At 42.8% G+C, this 18105-nt stretch overlaps 1 long non-coding RNA gene across 7 annotated transcripts; it reads left to right on the forward strand.

Annotated features, from left to right (window-relative positions):
* The first annotated feature begins 1257 nt into the window (after positions 1 to 1257).
* Positions 1258 to 5507, forward strand: LOC135342332 (uncharacterized). 7 transcript variants are annotated; one of them, XR_010396838.1, is made up of 6 exons: positions 1258 to 1354; positions 1466 to 1628; positions 1819 to 2085; positions 2226 to 4264; positions 4381 to 4442; positions 4739 to 5507. It is a non-coding gene; the product is annotated as an uncharacterized LOC135342332 (long non-coding RNA). The 7 variants fall into 7 exon arrangements; XR_010396835.1 differs by having other exon boundaries at positions 2226 to 3264; positions 4043 to 4264; positions 4381 to 5507; XR_010396836.1 differs by having other exon boundaries at positions 2226 to 2330; positions 2877 to 4264; positions 4381 to 5507.
* The last annotated feature ends 12598 nt before the right edge of the window (positions 5508 to 18105 follow it).

An 18105-nucleotide genomic window follows, 5' to 3' on the forward strand; every position in this document is an offset into this window, starting at 1 on the left:
GTTCACATTTCAATGCCAGGAAACCATAGCTTCAAGTGCGTGGTGCGTGCAGGAGTTTAATTATACTGTATTACATGAAGTGTGAAATGTGTTGTAAGTTTGTACAGAGAGGACTCCCATGGTGGCAATGAATGTATGGCAATGATCTGATGATGGCTCCACTGCTCTGATGGACCAATGCAGGAGAAGTTATTCTGTATAATTATTACACTAGTATGCCACTGTTTGGATCGGTTTCTGTTCTGCTCAGCTTCTTCCTCCAACTTGCTTACGCAGGCTAAGCTTATTCTTAATTAGTTCATTCTTAGTTCATTCTATAGTCTAGTATTATTGTCGGTTTGGTTGTTTTATGTTTTTCACCTGGTCATACGGAATCACTTCATTATTATCAGTGCAGACCACACCTCTATCCACACATTGTACCTGCACATCCTGTATATATGGGGCCACACCCCCACTCACTGTACTGATATGTGGTCACACCCCCATACATGGTAACCCTCTTGACCACACCCCAACCCATGCATTGTGTCGTACATGCTGTGTTTTTGTGTACAGTACACACATCATCCGTGTCTTTATCCCCACACCTAGTCGGAGGGAGCAGCAAGTTCTACTAAGAGCCAGCATCACCAACTAACCAACACACTACAAGACCTACCTACTACCAGCTAGGACAGCACACCACCCGGGACAGACTCTACTATACCATGTAATACGCCTTTGTATTACGATCATGATACAATTTGCTGCCCTCCCTTGCCCATGGATTGAATAATTATGGACACTCGCAGGACAACTAAGAGACTGACACACAATAATACTGCATTTTTGCCATTACATGTATTGTAATAAAAATAATTATTAATTTTTTGCCATTAATTTTATTTAAAATTAATCATTAATTATAGCGGAATCATGCATGCCTGCATGATAGTAGTCTCATGAATGAGTCGTCCTTTGTCCCAATGCATGCCTGCATGATAGTAGTCTCATGAATGAGTCGCCCTTTGTCCCACATGCATGCCTGCATGATAGTAGTCTCATGAATGAGTCATCACCGGCCCTTTGTCCCACGCATGCCTGCATGATAGTAGTCTCATGAATGAGTCGCCTTTGTCCCAAAGAATAGCCCCGCCCACTTACTATGAGTGCTGCGCTTTAAATATGCTTGTAGCTGCAGAAATAGTGGGTGGGGCTGGTATGTTTTTGCAGAATTAGTGGGTGGGGCTGGTATGTTCTTCACAAGGCCTTCAGTGCGCATGTCATGATGAGCACATGTTATTTGCAGCCACGAGACAAAGAGAGAGCATGTACCCTGCCGGCTGTCTCCTTGTACGTCGGTCACCTTTTGGTGAGCGCTATAGCTAGCAAGGTGGTAGTTGGATATTAATAGTGACAGCCTTGTGTTAAAGTAGCTCTGTGTATACTGTCCTTATATTGTTCTCTCATGTCTTACTCACAGATAACTACTCAACGCTGCACAGCACAGGATTCAGCATTCAATCACTCTCATAATTTTATTGTCATTTCATCTTTTATGGGGGACGCCCCACTCTTAATTTTTATCACTGAATGGCTGCTGACGTACGTATATATAAGAGCACTACAAGATACGACAGGAAAGGGTCAGTATAATAATTATGTAAGTGATGTAGTGTACTATCTTCTGGTATTCAGCCCCTTTAATGAGCACAGGATTATATAGATCTCCAAGCCATTAGTTACATCACTATAATTATGCAATTATCTGCTGTATTTCATATTGTAATGATTCATTGGGTACTGACTTTGTATGGATGGTGCTATGATTCTTAGCCTTCCAGGCCGCAGCATAGAATGCTGGCTTTCTGATCGAGGAGAAGATAATCTGTTATTGGCCGGGGATGGAGTGGATCTACCTCTGAGAGACAAAGGGCCAGTTATTGTATCATGTATGAATATTCTGTTGCTTGTACATTTCGTAGCATTATCAGTAATTGACTCTAGAGTAGCATCTTGTGCTTCATCACTCAATCTGCAGGCAGTGTATGTGATTTTCTGACAGGAAAGGCTACTCTAAACAGAGGGAGTCGGCCACACAAGGTATAGTCTAATAATTATTGTACGGTACTTAGATGATCTTCTCGGTTTTGGGTCAGATGCAATTGCCTTCAATCACTATAGCCAGTTAAAACATTTCTTCTACTCTGGCTTAAGAAATTGTATTTTATTATTGTACCCAGCATTGACCTCTACTACCGTGTAGCGGGAAAGTTCGTTATTTGAGCCCTCGAGAAATGTTGTATAGTTGTTCACATTTCAATGCCAGGAAACCACAGCTTTGCATGGTGCGTGGGAGTGTCTTCCATTTATATTACATGAAGTGTGAAGTGTGTTGTAAGTTTGTACAGAGAGGACTCCCATGGTGGCAATGATCTGATGATGGCTCCACTGCTCTGATGGACCAATGCAGGAGAAGTTATTCTGTATAATTATTACACTAAATTAATGTATGCCACTGTTTGGATCGGTTTCTGTTCTGCTCAGCTTCTTCCTCCAACTTGCTTACGCAGGCTAAGCTTATTCTTAATTAGTTCATTCTTAGTTCATTCCATAGTCTAGTATTATTGTCGGTTTGGTTGTTATGTTTTTCACCTGGTCATACGGAATCACTTCATTAATTTTTATACAGTGCAGACCACACCTCTATCCACACATTGTACCTGCACATCCTGTATATGTGGGGCCACACCCCCACTCACTGTACTGATATGTGGTCACACCCCCATACATGGTAACCCTCTTGACCACACCCCAACCCATGCATTGTGTCGTACATGCTGTGTTTTTATGTACAGTACACACATCATCCGTGTCTTTGTCCCCACACCTAGTCGGAGGGACAGCAAGTTCTACTAAGAGCCAGCATCACCCACTAACCAACACACTACAAGACCTACCTACTACCAGCTAGGACAGCACACCACCCGGGACAGACTCTACTATACCATGTAATACGCCTTTGTATTACGATCATGATACAATTTGCTGCCCTCCCTCGCCCATGGATTGAATAATTATGGACGAGACTGACACACAATAATAGACACCAAAGGGCCAGTTACTGTATCATGTACGAATATTCTGTTGCTTGTACATTTCGTAACATTATCAGTAATTGACTGTAGAGTAGCTCCCCTTTCTTCATCACTCAATGCAGGCAGTGTATGTGATTTTCTGACAGGAAAGGCTACTCTAAACAGAGGGAGTCGGCCACACAAGGTATAGTCTAATAATTATTGTACGGTACTTAGGGTCAGATGCAATTGCCTTGAATCACTAGCCAGTTTAAAACATTTCTTCTACTCTTGGCTTAAGAAATTGTATTTTATTATTGTACCAGCATTAGGTAGTTAACTCCACTTATGCATTGACCTCTACTACTGTGTAGCGTGAAAGTTCGTTATTTGAGCCCTCGAGAAATGCTGTATAGTTGTTCTCATTTCAATGCCAGGAAACCATAGCTTTGCATGGTGCGTGGGAGTGTCTTCTATTTTTATTACATGAAGTGTGAAGTGTGTTGTAAGTTTGTACAGACCCATGGTCTGATGATGGCTCCACTGCTCTGATGGACCAATGCAGGAGAAGTTATTCTGTATGATTATTACACTAAATTAATGTATGCCACTGTTTGGATCGGTTTCTGTTCTGCTCAGCTTCTTCCTCCAACTTGCTTACGCAGGCTAAGCTTATTCTTAATTAGTTCATTCTTAGTTCATTCTATAGTCTAGTATTATTGTCGGTTTGGTTGTTTTATGTTTTTCACCTGGTCATACGGAATCACTTCATTATTATCAGTGCAGACCACACCTCTATCCACACATTGTACCTGCACATCCTGTATATATGGGGCCACACCCCCACTCACTGTACTGATATGTGGTCACACCCCCATACATGGTAACCCTCTTGACCACACCCCCACCCATGCATTGTGTCGTACATGCTGTGTTTTTGTGTACAGTACACACATCATCCGTGTCTTTATCCCCACACCTAGTCGGAGGGAGCAGCAAGTTCTACTAAGAGCCAGCATCACCAACTAACCAACACACTACAAGACCTACCTACTACCAGCTAGGACAGCACACCACCCGGGACTTAATACGCCTTTGTATTACGATCATGATACAATTTGCTGCCCTCCCTCACCCATGGATTGAATGATTATGGACACTCGCAGGACAACTAAGAGACTGACACACAATAATAGACACCAAAGGTCCAGTTACTGTATCATGTACGAATATTCTGTTGCTTGTACATTTCGCAACATTATCAGTAATTGACTGTAGAGTAGCATCTTGAGCTCCCCTTTCTTCATCACTCAATCTGCAGGCAGTGTATGTTATTTTCTGACAGGAAAGGCTACTCTAAACAGAGGGAGTCGGCCACACAAGGTATAGTCTAATAATTATTGTACGGTACTCTCTGTTTTGGGTCAGATGCAATTGACTAGCCAGTTTAAAACATTTCTTCTACTCTTGGCTTAAGAAGTTGTATTTTATTATTGTACCAGCATTAGGTAGTTAACTCCACTTATGCATTGACCTCTACTACTGTGTAGCGTAAAAGTTCGTTATTTGAGCCCTCGAGAAATGTTGTATAGTTGTTCATATTTCAATGCCAGGAAACCATAGCTTTGCATGGTGCGTGGGAGTTTCTTCCATTTATATTACATGAAGTGTGTTGTAAGTTTGTATAGAGAGGACTCCCATGGTGGCAATGATCTGATGATGGCTCCACTGCTCTGATGGACCAATGCAGGAGAAGTTATTCTGTATAATTATTACACTAAATTAATGTATGCCACTGTTTGGATCGGTTTCTGTTCTGCTCAGCTTCTTCCTTCAACTTGCTTACGCAGGCTAAGCTTATTCTTAATTAGTTCATTCTTAGTTCATTCTATAGTCTAGTATTATTGTCGGTTTGGTTGTTTTATGTTTTTCACCTGGTCATATGGAATCACTTCATTATTATCAGTGCAGACCACACCTCTATCCACACATTGTACCTGCACATCCTGTATATATGGGGCCACACCCCCACTCACTGTACTGATATGTGGTCACACCCCCATACATGGTAACCCTCTTGACCACACCTCCACCCATGCATTGTGTCGTACATGCTGTGTTTTTGTGTACAGTACACACATCATCCGTGTCTTTATCCCCACACCTAGTCGGAGGGAGCAGCAAGTTCTACTAAGAGCCAGCATCACCAACTAACCAACACTACAAGACCTACCTACTACCAGCTAGGACAGCACACCACCCGGGACAGACTCTACTATACCATGTAATACGCCTTTTTATTACGATCATGATACAATTTGCTGCCCTCCCTTGCCCATGGATTGAATAATTATGGACACTCGCAGGACAACTAAGAGACTGACACACAATAATAGACACCTAACTGCATTTTTGCCATTAATATAATAAAAATAATTTTGCCATTAATTAATCATTAATTATAGTGGAATCATGTAGAGTAGCATCTTGAGCTCCCCTTTCTTCATCACTCAATCTGCAGGCAGTGTATGTGATTTTCTGACAGGAAAGGCTACTCTAAACAAAGGGAGTCGGCCACACAAGGTATAGTCTGATAATTATTGTACGGTACCTTCTCTGTTTTGGGTCAGATGCAATTGCCTTCAATCACTAGCCAGTTTAAAACATTTCTTCTACTCTTGGCTTAAGAAATTGTATTTTATTATTGTACCAGCATTAGGTAGTTAACTCCACTTATGCATTGACCTCTACTACTGTGTAGCGGGAAAGTTCATTATTTGAGCCCTCGAGAAATGTTGTATAGTTGTTCACATTTCAATGCCAGGAAACCATAGCTTTGCATGGTGCGTGGGAGTGTCTTCCATTTTTATTACATGAAGTGTGAAGTGTGTTGTAAGTTTGTATAGAGAGGACTCCCATGGTGGCAATGATCTGATGATGGCTCCACTGCTCTGATGGACCAATGCAGGAGAAGTTATTCTGTATAATTATTACACTAAATTAATGTATGCCACTGTTTGGATCGGTTTCTGTTCTGCTCAGCTTCTTCCTCCAACTTGCTTACGCAGGCTAAGCTTATTCTTAGTTCATTCTTAGTTCATTCTATAGTCTAGTATATTGTCGGTTTGGTTGTTTTATGTTTTTCACCTGGTCATACGGAATCACTTCATTATTATCAGTGCAGACCACACCTCTATCCACACATTGTACCTGCACATCCTGTATATATGGGGCCACACCCCCACTCACTGTACTGATATGTGGTCACACCCCCATACATGGTAACCCTCTTGACCACACCCCAACCCATGCATTGTGTCGTACATGCTGTGTTTTTGTGTACAGTACACACATCACACATCATCCGTGTCTTTATCCCCACACCTAGTCGGAGGGAGCAGCAAGTTCTACTAAGAGCCAGCATCACCAACTAACCAACACTACAAGACCTACCTACTACCAGCTAGGACAGCACACCACCCGGGACAGACTCTACTATACCATGTAATACGCCTTTTTATTACGATCATGATACAATTTGCTGCCCTCCCTTGCCCATGGATTGAATAATTATGGACACTCGCAGGACAACTAAGAGACTGACACACAATAATAGACACCTAACTGCATTTTTGCCATTAATATAATAAAAATAATTTTACCATTAATTAATCATTAATTATAGCGGAATCATGCATGCCTGCATGATAGTAGTCTCATGAATGAGTCGTCCTTTGTCCCACACATGCCTGCATATGATATAGTAGTCTCATGAATGAGTCGCCCTTTGTCCCAAAGAATAGCCCCGCCCACTTACTATGAGTGCTGCGCTTTAAATAATGCTTGTAGCTGTGTACGTGTATGGCAGCATGATGGCTACTCTATCCCTCTCTCTGCAACGGAGGGAGTATCACCATACAATGGACCAACCAACCACTCCATCATCCTGCCACTTGAACAGGAGGAGAGAGTGCTACCTATTCCAGTGGGTAAGTTACTGTGTGTTAATATTATTATTAAATAGCTTTGAGCTTGTGTGCATGGATTATCTTTGTATCTAGGTTAGTACTGATTAGAGCGTTGTACAGTTGGGATCATGCCTCAGGGTGATGTAGAGCCTGTGCTAGGCCATGCCTTAGGGACTAGCTGTGACTCTGTTGACCTGTTGTATGATCAGCAAGTCGAGCGTCTTGAGCGATCCTTACCTTTGGGAAAACTTGACAGTATAGCCTCTGTTCGATTTCTAGATTCCTTGTTTTTGGGATTCTGCCATCGCGTTGCGGTATCGGTAGCCCTGAAGGCATGGGATTTAGAAATCGGAACAGAGCAATACTGCCCAGTGGGGGCGCAATGATACTTAATGGTGATTGGACAGGAATGAGGCAGAATAGCTACGTTGTCATGACCCGATCGTACCGAGCATGCCACATGTCCTGGCACAGGTTCTATGTTGTTCTGAGACATGATACCTAACTGTTTACTGTTTACCTTGTTCTGTACTCTCTAGGGGTGTACAGTAATTAGGGTGGTACAACCACCAAGGCGAGTGTATGCTGTGTGGTGTATGGGTGACTATTCTATCCCTCTCTCTCTCTTCATGTGCAACGGAGGGAGTACCACCATAGAATGGACCAACCAACCACTCCATCATCCTGCCACTTGAACAGGAGGAGACCTCCTACCTATTCCAGTGGGTAAGTTACTGTGTGTTAATTATAAAATAACTTTGAGCTTGTGTGCATGGCAGGTGGCCCATTATCTTTGTATCTAGGTTAGTACTGATTAGAGCTTTGTACAGTTGGGATCATGCCTCAGAGTGATGTAGAGCCTGTGCTAGGCCCTGCCTTAGGGACTAGCTGTGACCCTGTTGACCTGTTGTATGATCAGCAAGTCGAGCGTCTTGAGCGATCCTTACCTTTGGGAAAACTTGACAGTATAGCCTCTGTTCGATTTCTAGATTCCTTGCTTTTGGGATCCTGCCATCGCGTTGCGGTATCGGTAGCCCTGAAGGCATGGGATTTAGAAATCGGAACAGAGCAATACTGCCCAGTGGGGGCGCAATGACACTTACTGGTGATTGGACAGGAATGATGCAGAATAGCTACGTTGTCATGACCCGATCGTACCGAGCATGCCACATGTCCTGGCACAGATTCTATGTTGTTCTGAGACATGATACCTAACTGTTCACTGTTTACCTTGTTCTGTACTCTCTAGGGGTGTACAGTAATTAGGGTGTATGCTGTGCTTATGCTTGTAGCTGTGTGGTGTATGGGTGACTATTCTATTCCTCTCTCTCTCTCTCTTCATGTGCAACGGAGGGAGTACCACCATAGAATGGACCAACCAACCACTCCTGCCACTTGAACAGGAGGAGACCTCCATTGAGTGCTACCTATTCCAGTGGGTAAGTTACTGTGTGTTAATTATAAAATAACTTTGAGCTTGTGTGCATGGCAGGTGGCTTTGTATCTAGGTTAGTACTGATTAGAGCTTGCCTCAGGGTGATGTAGAGCCTGTGCTAGGCCCTGCCTTAGGGACTAGCTGTGATCCTGTTGACCTGTTGTATGATCAGCAAGTCGAGCGTCTTGAGCGATCCTTACCTTTGGGAAAACTTGACAGTATAGCCTCTGTTCGATTTCTAGATTCCTTGCTTTTGGGATCCTGCCATCACGTTGCAGTATCGGTAGCCCTGAAGGCATGGGATTTAGAAATCGGAACAGAGCAATACTGCCCAGTGGGGGTGCAATGACACTTACTGGTGATTGGACAGGAATGATACAGGATAGCTACGTTGTCATGACCCGATCGTACCGAGCATGCCACATGTCCTGGCACAGGTTCTATGTTGTTCTGAGACATGATACCTAACTGTTCACTGTTTACCTTGTTCTGTACTCTCTAGGGGTGTACAGTGATTAGGGTGGTACGAGTGCTTATGCTTGTAGCTGTGTGGTGTATGGGTGACTATTCTATCCCTCTCTCTCTCTTCATGTGCAACGGAGGTAGTACCACCATAGAATGGACCAACCAACCACTCCATCATCCTGCCACTTGAACAGGAGGAGACCTCCTACCTATTCCAGTGGGTAAGTTACTGTGTGTTAATTATAAAATAATGGCAGGTGGCCCATTATCTTTGTATCTATGTTAGTACTGATTAGAGCTTTGTACAGTTGGGATCATGCCTCAGGGTGATGTAGAGCCTGTGCTAGGCCCTGCCTTAGGGACTAGCTGTGACCCTGTTGACCTGTTGTATGATCAGCAAGTCGAGCGTCTTGAGCGATCCTTACCTTTGGGAAAACTTGACAGTATAGCCTCTGTTCGATTTCTAGATTCCTTGCTTTTGGGATCCTGCCATCGCGTTGCGGTATCGGTAGCCCTGAAGGCATGGGATTTAGAAATCGGAACAGAGCAATACTGCCCAGTGGGGGCGCAATGACACTTACTGGTGATTGGACAGGAATGAAGCAGATTAGCTACGTTGTCATGACCCGATCGTACCGAGCATGCCACATGTCCTGGCACAGGTTTTATATTGTTCTGAGACATGATACCTAACTGTTTACTGTTTACCTTGTTCTGTACTCTCTAGGGGTGTACAGTAATTAGGGTGGTACGAGTGTATGCTGTGCTTATGCTTGTAGCTGTGTGGTGTATGGGTGACTATTCTATCCCTCTCTCTCTCTCTTCATGTGCAACGGAGGGAGTACCACCATAGAATGGACCAACCAACCACTCCATCATCCTGCCACTTGAACAGGAGGAGACCTCCATTGAGTGCTACCTATTCCAGTGGGTAAGGTTAATTATAAAATAACTTTGAGCTTGTGTGCATGGCAGGTGGCCCATTATCTTTGTATCTAGGTTAGTACTAGAGCTTTGTACAGTTGGGATCATGCCTCAGGGTGATGTAGAGCCTGTGCTAGGCCCTGCCTTAGGGACTAGCTGTGACCCTGTTGACCTGTTGTATGATCAGCAAGTCGAGCGTCTTGAGCGATCCTTACCTTTGGGAAAACTTGACAGTATAGCCTCTGTTTGATTTCTAGATTCCTTGCTTTTGGGATCCTGCCATCGCGTTGCGGTATCGGTAGCCCTGAAGGCAGGGGATTTAGAAATCGGAACAGAGCAATACTGCCCAGTGGGGGCGCAATGACACTTACTGGTGATTGGACAGGAATGAAACAGAATAGCTACGTTGTCATGACCCGATCGTACCGAGCATGCCACATGTCCTGGCACAAGATTTATATTGTTCTGAGACATGATACCTAACTGTTTACTGTTTACCTTGTTCTGTACTGGTGTACAGTAATTAGGGTGGTACGAGTGTATGCTGTGCTTATGCTTGTAGCTGTGTGGTGTATGGGTGACTATTCTATCCCTCTCTCTCTCTCTTCATGTGCAACGGAGGGAGTACCACATAGAATGGACCAACCAACCACTCCATCATCCTGCCACTTGAACAGGAGGAGACCTCCATTGACTATTCCAGTGGGTAAGGTTAATTATAAAATAACTTTGAGCTTGTGTGCATGGCAGGTGGCCCATTATCTTTGTATCTAGGTTTGTATCTAGGTTAGTACTGATTAGAGCTTTGTACAGTTGGGATCATGCCTCAGGGTGATGTAGAGCCTGTGCTAGGCCCTGCCTTAGGGACTAGCTGTGACCCTGTTGACCTGTTGTATGATCAGCAAGTCAAGCGTCTTGAGCGATCCTTACCTTTGGGAAAACTTGACAGTATAGCCTCTGTTCGATTTCTAGATTCCTTGCTTTTGGGATCCTGCCATCGCGTTGCGGTATCGGTAGCCCTGAAGGCATGGGATTTAGAAATCGGAACAGAGCAATACTGCCCAGTGGGGGCGCAATGACACTTACTGGTGATTGGACAGGAATGAGGCAGAATAGCTACGTTGTCATGACCCGATCGTACCGAGCATGCCACATGTCCTGGCACAGGTTCTATATTGTTCTGAGACATGATACCTAACTGTTTACTGTTTACCTTGTTCTGTACTCTCTAGGGGTGTACAGTAATTAGGGTGGTACAACCAAGGCGAGTGTATGCTGTGCTTATGCTTGTAGCTGTGTGGTGTATGGGTGACTATTCTATCCCTCTCTCTCTCTTCATGTGCAACGGAGGGAGTACCACCATACAATGGATCAACCAACCACTCCATCATCTGAACAGGAGGAAACCTCCATTGAGTGCTACCTATTCCAGTGGGTAAGTTACTGTGTGTTAATTATAAAATAGCTTTGAGCTTGTGTGCATGGCAGGTGGCCCATTATCTTTGTATCTAGGTTAGTATTGTATCTAGGTTAGTACTGATTAGAGCTTTGTACAGTTGGGATCATGCCTCAGGGTGATGTAGAGCCTGTGCTAGGCCCTGCCTTAGGGACTAGCTGTGACCCTGGGATTTATAAATCGGAACAGAGGGCGCAATGACACTTACTGGTGATTGGACAGCAGAATAGCTACATGATCGTACCGAGCATGCCACATGTCCTTTTATGTTGTTCTGAGACATGATACCTTACTGTTCACTGTTTACCTTGTTCTGTACTCTCTAGGGGTGTACAGTAATTAGGGTGGAACAACCAAAGCGAGTGTATGCTAATTCATTATGAACTTGTGCCGCAATTTCAATGATTTATACAGCAATTTAGTACATTAATCTTTATTAGTCATCTGAATGTGTTGACAGTTATGAACCTTTAAACTCTTGTAATATGGAATGTAATGTACTACCATGTAAGGTAATGCTGGAGAAACCTTGCCAAGACTCTGTAATATGGAATGTGATGTACTACCATGTAAGGTAATGCTGGAGAAACCTTAGTGAGAACGATTTTAGTTTAACTAGCAACCCAGCAGTCTAGCTCATTATTCAGCCTCTTCTACCTCTGCTCTACCTCAAGTTCTCTTCTACCTTCTCTATACTCTACTGAGGAACCCAACAGCCTCTATGTCCATCAGATCTCCTCTACCTAACCCAGTACTGCTCCAAGCTATAAGGTTTGTAGAGCTTTGTGTTATCTAGCACTGGCTTTGTGTTAGCTTAATTGCCTGATCGAAGTAGCTTGTGTCAGGTCAGTGTCTAAGTGTTGGTATAGCTGCCTACCAGCTTCAATCCTACCAATGTCAGCTTCCCAATGTCAGCTTCAAGCCTCCTACAGCTGAGCGCTGGCTTTAGCTTGTAGCTTGTGTGTATGTAAGCCGCCTGCTATGGCAGCTTTTTATTTTTTGTCGCGGCCTGAAATCGAGACTGGTAGTAATTAGCCTCGATTCTTCTCCTGGCGCGTGTATTAAGTTCAAAAACAGCTCAACACTTTTTTTTAGGTAAATAAAATTCTTAAGTTAAATCAGTATTTTTTTTCTTACAGACAAGAGCATCAGAATATTAAGATACATCAAAGACGCCAAGTATCAAGAAACACCAAGTATCAAGAGGAGACTCCAGGCCAAACGTTAGTCGTAAATAGTGTGATTATGTTTTTGCTCATTCGAGACAATTAAAAAAGAAGGAGGTAAAACATATCATGCTGTACATACAATTAAGATGACTAGCATCATTATAGTGTGCAATAATTTATTTGCTGGTTTTGCCTGCTATTTAAAAAAATTAGGCAAGCCCGTGTTTAAATAGTGTGCAATATTTCATTTGCTGGTTTAGCCAGCTTCTGACGGGGAGCCTTGCACGCCCTAATCTAAAAAAAATTAGGCAAAAAGGGAGAGCAAATAGTGTGCAATATTTCATTTGCTGGTTTAGCCAGCTTCTGACGGGGAGCCTTGCACGCCCTAATCTAAAAAAATTAGGCAAAAAGGGAGAGCCCGTATTTAAATAGTGTGCAATATTTCATTTGCTGGTTTAGCCAGCTTCTGACGGGGAGCCTTGCACGCCCTAATCTAAAAAAAATTAGGCAAAAAGGGAGAGCCCGTATTTAAATAGTGTGCAATATTTCATTTGCTGGTTTAGCCAGCTTCTGACGGGGAGCCTTGCACGCCCTAATCTAAAAAAAATTAGGCAAAAAGGGAGAGCAAATAGTGTGCAATATTTCATTTGCTGGTTTAGCCAGCTTCTGACGGGGGAGCCTTGCACGCCCTAATCTAAAAAAATTAGGCAAAAAGGGAGAGACCGTATTTAAATAGTGTGCAATATTTCATTTGTTGGTTTAGCCAGCTTCTGACGGGGAGCCTTGCACGCCCTAATCTAAAAAAATTAGGCAAAAAGGGAGAGCCCGTATTTAAATAGTGTGCAATATTTCATTTGCTGGTTTAGCCAGCTTCTGACGGGGAGCCTTGCACGCCCTAATCTAAAAAAATTAGGCAAAAAGGGAGAGCCCGTATTTAAATAGTGTGCAATATTTCATTTGCTGGTTTAGCCAGCTTCTGACGGGGAGCCTTGCACGCCCTAATCTAAAAAAATTAGGCAAAAAGGGAGAGCCCGTATTTAAATAGTGTGCAATATTTCATTTGCTGGTTTAGCCAGCTTCTGACGGGGAGCCTTGCACGCCCTAATCTAAAAAAATTAGGCAAAAAGGGAGAGCAAATAGTGTGCAATATTTCATTTGCTGGTTTAGCCAGCTTCTGACAGGGAGCCTTACAATAAATTAGTGGTTTTGCTTAGTGCATTGTTTGTTTTAGTGAAGAAAAAAGAGCAGTAAAACATGAAAAGAAAAGAAAAAAGTGGTTTTGCTTATAAGCTTAAGTAGTGCTTGATGATGAAAAGACAAAAGTAGGTTAGCTTTATTAGTGCAGTATTTGCTGGTTTAAGTGAAAAAAAGTTGTTTTGTTAATAGTGGTTTGCTGAAAAAAAAAGTGAAGTCAGTCAAAGTTGTTTTGCAATTATGAAAACAAGTGCAGAAGGTAGTAGCTTATTAAAAGTTTGTATTTTAAGTAAAGTAAAAGTAGTACCTCAGTGCAGTAGAGGAAGCCAAAGGAGATATGCTATGGAATTTAGAAACCATAAGTACTGAAATATTGCCATCATCTGCTATAAAAGAGAGTGAGCAAAAAGGGAGGAGGGTGGGCGTGGCTGAGGGTGGGAAAGTTGGCTAGAGTGTGCGGTAAAGTACTTGAGCTAGAGTTGTGGTTAAGTACTCTAACAACAGCTAGAGTTGTGGTTAAGTACTCTAACAACAGCTAGAGTTGTGGTTAAGTACTCTAACAACAGCTAGAGTTGTGGTTAAGTACTCTAACAACAGCTAGAGTTGTGGTTAAGTACTCTAACAACAGCTAGAGTTGTGGTTAAGTACTCTAACAACAGCTAGAGTTGTGGTTAAGTACTCTAACAACAGCTAGAGTTGTGGTTAAGTACTCTAACAACAGCTAGAGTTGTGGTTAAGTACTCTAACAACAGCTAGAGTTGTGGTTAAGTACTCTAACAACAGCTAGAGTTGTGGTTAAGTACTCTAACAACAGCTAGAGTTGTGGTTAAGTACTCTAACAACAGCTAGAGTTGTGGTTAAGTACTCTAACAACAGCTAGAGTTGTGGTTAAGTACTCTAACAACAGCTAGAGTTGTGGTTAAGTACTCTAACAACAGCTAGAGTTGTGGTTAAGTACTCTAACAACAGCTAGAGTTGTGGTTAAGTACTCTAACAACAGCTAGAGTTGTGGTTAAGTACTCTAACAACAGCTAGAGTTGTGGTTAAGTACTCTAACAACAGCTAGAGTTGTGGTTAAGTACTCTAACAACAGCTAGAGTTGTGGTTAAGTACTCTAACAACAGCTAGAGTTGTGGTTAAGTACTCTAACAACAGCTAGAGTTGTGGTTAAGTACTCTAACAACAGCTAGAGTTGTGGTTAAGTACTCTAACAACAGCTAGAGTTGTGGTTAAGTACTCTAACAACAGCTAGAGTTGTGGTTAAGTACTCTAACAACAGCTAGAGTTGTGGTTAAGTACTCTAACAACAGCTAGAGTTGTGGTTAAGTACTCTAACAACAGCTAGAGTTGTGGTTAAGTACTCTAACAACAGCTAGAGTTGTGGTTAAGTACTCTAACAACAGCTAGAGTTGTGGTTAAGTACTCTAACAACAGCTAGAGTTGTGGTTAAGTACTCTAACAACAGCTAGAGTTGTGGTTAAGTACTCTAACAACAGCTAGAGTTGTGGTTAAGTACTCTAACAACAGCTAGAGTTGTGGTTAAGTACTCTAACAACAGCTAGAGTTGTGGTTAAGTACTCTAACAACAGCTAGAGTTGTGGTTAAGTACTCTAACAACAGCTAGAGTTGTGGTTAAGTACTCTAACAACAGCTAGAGTTGTGGTTAAGTACTCTAACAACAGCTAGAGTTGTGGTTAAGTACTCTAACAACAGCTAGAGTTGTGGTTAAGTACTCTAACAACAGCTAGAGTTGTGGTTAAGTACTCTAACAACAGCTAGAGTTGTGGTTAAGTACTCTAACAACAGCTAGAGTTGTGGTTAAGTACTCTAACAACAGCTAGAGTTGTGGTTAAGTACTCTAACAACAGCTAGAGTTGTGGTTAAGTACTCTAACAACAGCTAGAGTTGTGGTTAAGTACTCTAACAACAGCTAGAGTTGTGGTTAAGTACTCTAACAACAGCTAGAGTTGTGGTTAAGTACTCTAACAACAGCTAGAGTTGTGGTTAAGTACTCTAACAACAGCTAGAGTTGTGGTTAAGTACTCTAACAACAGCTAGAGTTGTGGTTAAGTACTCTAACAACAGCTAGAGTTGTGGTTAAGTACTCTAACAACAGCTAGAGTTGTGGTTAAGTACTCTAACAACAGCTAGAGTTGTGGTTAAGTACTCTAACAACAGCTAGAGTTGTGGTTAAGTACTCTAACAACAGCTAGAGTTGTGGTTAAGTACTCTAACAACAGCTAGAGTTGTGGTTAAGTACTCTAACAACAGCTAGAGTTGTGGTTAAGTACTCTAACAACAGCTAGAGTTGTGGTTAAGTACTCTAACAACAGCTAGAGTTGTGGTTAAGTACTCTAACAACAGCTAGAGTTGTGGTTAAGTACTCTAACAACAGCTAGAGTTGTGGTTAAGTACTCTAACAACAGCTAGAGTTGTGGTTAAGTACTCTAACAACAGCTAGAGTTGTGGTTAAGTACTCTAACAACAGCTAGAGTTGTGGTTAAGTACTCTAACAACAGCTAGAGTTGTGGTTAAGTACTCTAACAACAGCTAGAGTTGTGGTTAAGTACTCTAACAACAGCTAGAGTTGTGGTTAAGTACTCTAACAACAGCTAGAGTTGTGGTTAAGTACTCTAACAACAGCTAGAGTTGTGGTTAAGTACTCTAACAACAGCTAGAGTTGTGGTTAAGTACTCTAACAACAGCTAGAGTTGTGGTTAAGTACTCTAACAACAGCTAGAGTTGTGGTTAAGTACTCTAACAACAGCTAGAGTTGTGGTTAAGTACTCTAACAACAGCTAGAGTTGTGGTTAAGTACTCTAACAACAGCTAGAGTTGTGGTTAAGTACTCTAACAACAGCTAGAGTTGTGGTTAAGTACTCTAACAACAGCTAGAGTTGTGGTTAAGTACTCTAACAACAGCTAGAGTTGTGGTTAAGTACTCTAACAACAGCTAGAGTTGTGGTTAAGTACTCTAACAACAGCTAGAGTTGTGGTTAAGTACTCTAACAACAGCTAGAGTTGTGGTTAAGTACTCTAACAACAGCTAGAGTTGTGGTTAAGTACTCTAACAACAGCTAGAGTTGTGGTTAAGTACTCTAACAACAGCTAGAGTTGTGGTTAAGTACTCTAACAACAGCTAGAGTTGTGGTTAAGTACTCTAACAACAGCTAGAGTTGTGGTTAAGTACTCTAACAACAGCTAGAGTTGTGGTTAAGTACTCTAACAACAGCTAGAGTTGTGGTTAAGTACTCTAACAACAGCTAGAGTTGTGGTTAAGTACTCTAACAACAGCTAGAGTTGTGGTTAAGTACTCTAACAACAGCTAGAGTTGTGGTTAAGTACTCTAACAACAGCTAGAGTTGTGGTTAGGGTTAGGGTTAGGGTTAGGGTTAGGGTTAGGGTTAGGGTTAGGGTTAGGGTTAGGGTTAGGGTTAGGGTTAGGGTTAGGGTTAGGGTTAGGGTTAGGGTTAGGGTTAGGGTTAGGGTTAGGGTTAGGGTTAGGGTTAGGGTTAGGGTTAGGGTTAGGGTTAGGGTTAGGGTTAGGGTTAGGGTTAGGGTTAGGGTTAGGGTTAGGGTTAGGGTTAGGGTTAGGGTTAGGGTTAGGGTTAGGGTTAGGGTTAGGGTTAGGGTTAGGGTTAGGGTTAGGGTTAGGGTTAGGGTTAGGGTTAGGGTTAGGGTTAGGGTTAGGGTTAGGGTTAGGGTTAGGGTTAGGGTTAGGGTTAGGGTTAGGGTTAGGGTTAGGGTTAGGGTTAGGGTTAGGGTTAGGGTTAGGGTTAGGGTTAGGGTTAGGGTTAGGGTTAGGGTTAGGGTTAGGGTTAGGGTTAGGGTTAGGGTTAGGGTTAGGGTTAGGGTTAGGGTTAGGGTTAGGGTTAGGGTTAGGGTTAGGGTTAGGGTTAGGGTTAGGGTTAGGGTTAGGGTTAGGGTTAGGGTTAGGGTTAGGGTTAGGGTTAGGGTTAGGGTTAGGGTTAGGGTTAGGGTTAGGGTTAGGGTTAGGGTTAGGGTTAGGGTTAGGGTTAGGGTTAGGGTTAGGGTTAGGGTTAGGGTTAGGGTTAGGGTTAGGGTTAGGGTTAGGGTTAGGGTTAGGGTTAGGGTTAGGGTTAGGGTTAGGGTTAGGGTTAGGGTTAGGGTTAGGGTTAGGGTTAGGGTTAGGGTTAGGGTTAGGGTTAGGGTTAGGGTTAGGGTTAGGGTTAGGGTTAGGGTTAGGGTTAGGGTTAGGGTTAGGGTTAGGGTTAGGGTTAGGGTTAGGGTTAGGGTTAGGGTTAGGGTTAGGGTTAGGGTTAGGGTTAGGGTTAGGGTTAGGGTTAGGGTTAGGGTTAGGGTTAGGGTTAGGGTTAGGGTTAGGGTTAGGGTTAGGGTTAGGGTTAGGGTTAGGGTTAGGGTTAGGGTTAGGTTAGGGTTAGGGTTAGGGGTTAGGGTTAGGGTTTAGGGTTAG

This window comes from Halichondria panicea, chromosome 10, assembly GCF_963675165.1.
Source record: "Halichondria panicea chromosome 10, odHalPani1.1, whole genome shotgun sequence".
Classification (NCBI taxonomy): Eukaryota; Metazoa; Porifera; class Demospongiae; order Suberitida; family Halichondriidae; genus Halichondria; species Halichondria panicea.